This window comes from Heterocephalus glaber, unplaced genomic scaffold, assembly GCF_053883595.1.
Source record: "Heterocephalus glaber isolate CG9 unplaced genomic scaffold, H.glaber_assembly_v1.0 deba00001072, whole genome shotgun sequence".
NCBI classification, from domain to species: Eukaryota; Metazoa; Chordata; class Mammalia; order Rodentia; family Bathyergidae; genus Heterocephalus; species Heterocephalus glaber.
The window spans coordinates 625,521-631,804 of NW_028258189.1; positions in this window are offsets into that span (position 1 = coordinate 625,521).

The following is a 6,284-nucleotide window of genomic DNA, read 5'->3' on the forward strand; positions in this document are numbered from 1 at the left end:
CAATGGAGTACTACTCAGCCATAACAAAGGATGAACTTAGGCCTTGGTAGGAAAATGGATGCACCTGCAGACCATAATGCTAAATGAAATAAATCATACACACAAGCTTACATATCACATGATTTCTCTTATATGAGAAACTCAAATTATAAATGAAGAGCAAGATAGGAGACAGATATTAGGAAAAAGGAGACAGGTCTTTTGCAAAAGGGAAGGGAGCCAAGGGATGGAGGGAGAGTAAGTCAGAGGTGGGGAAAGGGGTGAAAAAAATTGAGATGGGTTATATGCATGCACCAACTCCCACAAGCGGTGTGATCATTATGTACTGCAAACATGCACTTATGAAAAATAAAAAATGAAAAATGGAAAGATGTTTGTTTATTTATTGGTATGGTTTTAATCCAACTGATCAACCATAAAACAGTTACTACCTTCAAGTCCTGGTGGCTAACATTCTTCATTCTCTGTGAAGGTTCCAGTTGACTATGATGCCCAGCTTTTGTTCCACATCTTTAAAAGCTGGTAAGAAGAATCCTACAGATATTCATGTGGAGTGAACATTACATTTTTAAGACATCATGCATAGAAAGGAAAAGAGCCAACAGATTGAAGTATTGCATTTTCAAACGCGTGTGTGTGTGTGTGTGTGTGTGTGTGTGTGTGTGTGTGTGTGTTATCCTCTGGGTAACATACTGTTTCTATCTTTTTCATTTTGGCGATGACAGAATAGGTCAGATTTCACATAAGCCCTATCTGTTTCAGGAAAAATACATAATTTTGGTTTCCAGGTGCTGGGGTTGGAACCAGTGTGGGTGACCACCCCATTCATTATGCCCAAAGCAGGCTGTGAGCATGCAGGCTGTAAAGAGCTAACCCCACAATTGGCCTGTTTATAAAAGTGAGTCTGGGCCTGGGGATTTAGCTCAGTGGTTCCACCCCCTGCCCCACAAGCTCAAGGACCCAGGTTCAATCCCCAGTACCAAAAAAAAAAAGTGAGTCTAGCCAAAGCCTGTGCCAAGCCAGAGTGACTCGCACCCAAATTCTGTTCCCAAAATTAAAACCTTCTTTACTAAAAAGACAAGGTTAACTATTAACCACAACCTATATTTTGACTGTTCTGTTCCTAATTCTAGAATGCTTTGTCTCTTCCTTTACAAGCCTTGCCTGCATCAGCAGCATATCCATAGCAACTCTAGGTAGTCACTTCACCTCAATCTAACTATGTCACCAATAAATATTGACAGCTCTGGCTGTTCAGGGCCTTTGCTCACTCAAGCCACTGATTGCACAACCACTGGCCATCCTGGCCTCCTGTATCTGTCTCTTTAATTCTGTCTCTGTGTCTTTCTTCTCACCTTGCATTGTAGCACTGAGTAGGAAATTGGGATCCGCTGCAGGGGCCTACAGTAACCTAGGGTTTCACATATATTAGCCAAGTGCTCTCCACCTGAGCTACACCCTCAGCCTGATCTGTAATAGTTTAGCCAGAATCAGTTAATTGTGATGAAAAGACAACTTACGGTAACTGTCCAAGGCAGAAACTGAGAATGCTATGGTAGGATTAAATGACCCTGAATTTTGTTTTAACCCCATTAAGGTAATATTCCGTGTGATCCTTGTCACTGGATTAGGATTGACCATCCTGGAGGTGCATTTGACCCAGTAAAAACAGTCCCTATTTACACTGCAATGTGTGCTGTTTGATTTCTCCCTTATAGTCACGTCTGTGTGTGCTACACAATGCAATTTAATTGCATAGCATAATTATGACAAAATAGATTAGAATGAAGCACAAGCATATTATCTCATCCAAATGTCATGAGAATAATCCTCTATTGACCACATTACAAAGGACCAAAGATGTGCCCAGGACCCCACAAATCCAGGCTACACAGAGGCCCAGGTTGGTCTCCATCCCTCAGCCTGCCTGGCTATGAATCCTTCCTGTCTGAGGAGGAAAACACAATTTCTCACCTGGACCATGGATGTCTGTATTTGTGCTGCTGGCCAAGGCTCTAATATCTTAGTCTTGCAAGTATAACAGAAAGAGATTGTCTTAGTTACTTTTCTCATTGTGGAGACAAAATACTTGACACCCAAAGTTGAAGGAGGAAAAGTTTATTTGGGCTTGCAGTTTCTGGAGGTTTCAGTCCGTAATCACCTGACTCCAAGACAGGGTGGCATGGCAGAGAGTCATGGGAGAGAAAAAACAGTCCATGGTAGAGCAGGCAGGAGGCAGCAAGCAGCAGCACCCAGCCTTTCTGTTTTAGTTATTTTTCTCTCATGGCTGAGACAAAATACTTGACACCAAAAGTTGGAAGGGAAGGGGTTTTTTTGGCTAATGGTTAGTAGAGGTTCCTGTCCATAATCAGCTGGCTCCAAGGCAGAGATGGCAAACAGGCATTGGGGAGGAGAAACAACCTGGTGCACATAAGGCAGCAACAGCAATAAGAGAGATTAACAGCATCTTGCTGCCCCTTTTATCTTATTCCAACTACTTAGGGTGGGTAGCACCCACACCCTTAATCCTAGTGCCCTTGAGCCTAGCATTGCATCATGAATCAGTTCCAGCTTCACACACTCTAGACCTAGCCTGTGACCACATGAGGCTTTGGGGGGACATCTAGACCCAAACTGTAACACTATCCCTTTTACCCATCCAGGCTACAAGCCTTTTGGATGGTGCTGCCCATACTCGGGTGGGGATTCTCATTGCCCACACCCAGAACTACCCCAAACCAATCAGTGAACTAATCCAGTGCCACACATCCTTAATCACAGTAACACACCCTCAATCCACATTCATACACCCTAGATCCAGCCACCTCTGAAAAGGCCCACTTATGACCACATGAGTCTTTGGGGGACATCTAGATACAAGTCATTACAAGATCTGAGCATTGAAAATACACATGAGATAACGGAAACTTTATACGCAATGCCAGCAACTTCCACACTGTCACCAAAGCCCATAGCCTCAGATAAACCCAGCAGTGAAATATTTGGTTCCTGGAGACTCCTTAGAGCTAGATTTTCAATTTTTTTAATTCAACTACATTGTTTGTACCAATTATACTGTAAATATTATTTTATCATTTTTCTTTTAGTTCTTGTACCAGTCCTTATTTTTCCAAACCACCAAGTATAGCACAGTGGCTGAGTACTGACTAAGTACTGGAAATTATGTATTCATGCCTCAGATGGAAACTGTGACATGAGCACTATTGTGCCACAAACATAACCAGAGTCCAGTGACACGGCACAGGCCTACTGCAGAAAATTCTGGTGGCCATGGCTTGGAACCATTGTGTATTAATTATTTGTTGCTGCTGTAACAAAATGCACCAAAGTTTAGCAGATAATAGGTACCTTGACTATAATCTCACACAGCTTCAATGGGACAGAAATCTGGGGCAGTCCAGCTGGGAGGTCTGGCTCAGGGTCTCCAATAAGGTTGCAATTCCGCTCCCACTTGGAGTGGCTGTCATTTGACACTTGACCAGGGATTTGGGAGCATCAGTTTCCAACATGACTTGTGGATGTTGCTTTACCACAAAGACCTTTCCATAGGGCTGCTTAACTGTCCTCATGCTACAACACCTGGCTTCCTCATGAGCAAGGGACCTAAAAGAAAGCAAGAGAGAAATGGTGATATGTTTTATGATCTTCCCATCCTTCCAGAATATTCCACAATATCCCACTGGTCAGCTTCACCAGAGTAGAAGGAGACCACACATGGATGGAAGCTCAGAAGGGAGAAAGTGTCAGGCACCATGTTGGAAGCAGACTACTTAACATCCCCACAGAATGATGGGAATTGTCAAAATTGGAAGGTTCAAGCCTACACTGAAGGCTAGCAGACTGGCTGACCTTATACCAGGAAGACCACCAATTTCCCAGAGAATGACGGGAATTGTCAAAACTGGAAGGCTGAAGCCCAAGTTGAAGGTGTGCGGGCTGGCTGACTTTGAACATGGAAGACCACCAATTCTGAGTTCAGCATCCTTTGCAAAAGGGCATAGCAAACAAGGTGCATCTGATACAATGAAGCTATCAAAGATCAAAGATGGTCCACTTTTGTGGATGGCTAAGAAGTGAAAACTGACTTCTTTCTTCTCTCTTTCCTTCCTTCCTCTCTTCCTCCTTCCTTCCTTCTTTGAGTCAGAACACAACTCTTTGGAGAAGTCTTCTTGTCAGCACCAGACACCCAGTATGAGCATGAAGGTACACACTGAGGACCAGAGAGGACAAGAAGACAGAGCTTGGAATGCTGGAAACAACCTGGGGCTGTCGGGAGCAATGCTACATAATTTTAGGGAAAAATCATTTGGTTAGCCTAGTTCTCCTGCCTACAGCCGAGCTATGGAATTCCAAGACATAATTCCATTTTGGCCTCTGGTCACAACTGAGACCTCAATGATCCAGTGATGCTGTGATTCTCCAGGACAAGAAACATCCTGGGAGCTGAAAACATCCTGGGAGGAACAAACATCTACTCAGTTTCTCATTGTTCTTGGACTGTTACCATCTTATTTACGCAGGGTGTACTGAACTCTCTGCAAGTCATTTGTTACATCTGTTTCTCCTGATGTACTGAATAAAAGGTGCAGTAAACTGGGGGCTTTCATCTTTGCTGCCCAGAGCAGCACTGATAAGACCCAAAGCTCAGCTTCTTCTCAGTCTCATTTATCTGCCTTTCCTGTAATTCGCCTTGTGATGCCATGGCTCACAGGAGACTAGAACTTACTTCAGAGATTCTAGTAACATCCCCTTTCCCTGTTCCCTACATTTGGCGCCCAACTTGGATGTGAATCGGATCCAGGGGTGAACTCGCCTGTAAGACAAACTCAGAGTAAGAGAGACAGCACATGGATCTCCCAGGATGATTTCCGGACTTGAACGAGGGACACTGGTGGTAAGTGTGTCCAGCTGGGGGTAATTTTCTATCTTTGCTGAGTTACAACTATGGGTCAGTCTGTGTCATCAGAGCAGTGTAACTTTGCCAAATTACTTAAGTCACTGTTAAAGCAAGGTATGTACCCAGTACCTAAGGATGCTGTGATAGATTTGCTAAAAGACATACAAATGTACATCCCATCTTTTCCCCAGGAAGGGACAACTAACTTAATAGCATGGGAACATGTAGGTACCGCTCTCTGTGAGGCCTGGTGAAGGAGTGATCATCTCTCCCCACAAATGCTCCCCACTTGGGCCTTGGTCCACTCTGCTCAGAGGTCAGAATTGCTAGCCATTTTATTTGTGATTGAAAACTTCCCTCCCTGACCTCTTAATATTTTAAGTGATTTCTCTTAAGCAGTTTGGTTGACCCAAAGACTGGAAGGAGCTATGGTCTGCTCTACCTTAGAACCTAAATTATTAAACTTGTTTTTAAGATTACAAAAGGCCATATGTCAAAAAATTGCCCCTGCCTTAATAACTTGGGGGAGAAGTTTTGCCTATGTCCCCACAGACAATGATGAAACCTTGTGGCTGCCCCCCTGGAATGTGAGACCGTGGTGGAACCACCAACATGTTAGAGAATGGGTGATAGCACCCAGGCTGAGAGTGATGAGCCAGCTGCACCTGAGCAACTCACCTCACCAGCAATGACCAACAAATCCACAGCAGGGTCCAGGACTGAGATGATGTCCCCAGAAGATGAATAAATATAGATTAAAAGGGGGGAGGCACAACTTTAAAATGTTCTTTTTATATTTACAGGTATAAAAGCTCTTTCATTCCTTCTGGTTCTAATCTCAAGAGATCTCTGTTAATTAACTACAAAGGTTTTTGACCAGTCTTATATACAATTATAAACCTAAAAATAATAAAAGGGATATTATAATTTGATTTGGCCAAATATATTTGAGTCCACTCTAGTTTTATAAATTGTCTTATATGTCTCTCTATTGTCTGTTTGTCTGTCTATACAGTTGAGCTCAAAATTTTTTTCTCTTATCCTTTTCATCTTTTGAAAAAAAATTGTTTTTTGCTTAAAAGACATTCACCTATTATTGGATTGGCTTACAGATAAATGTTATTCCATGCCCTTCTTCCCCCAGGTTGTTAACTGATCAAAGTGCCATCAAGATTTATTTGTCAAAGTACATAGAGACCGTGGGTACTCCCTTCGGTGAATAAAGAATCGGCTGCTCAGAAAATAATTATTCTGGTCTTAATTCACTTAAGGGACCCCCTAGTAATTTTCATAATCTTATGGGAGACACCCCACAATAAATATTATCTATGTTATTATAAATTAATTACATCATTTATCATTGAAG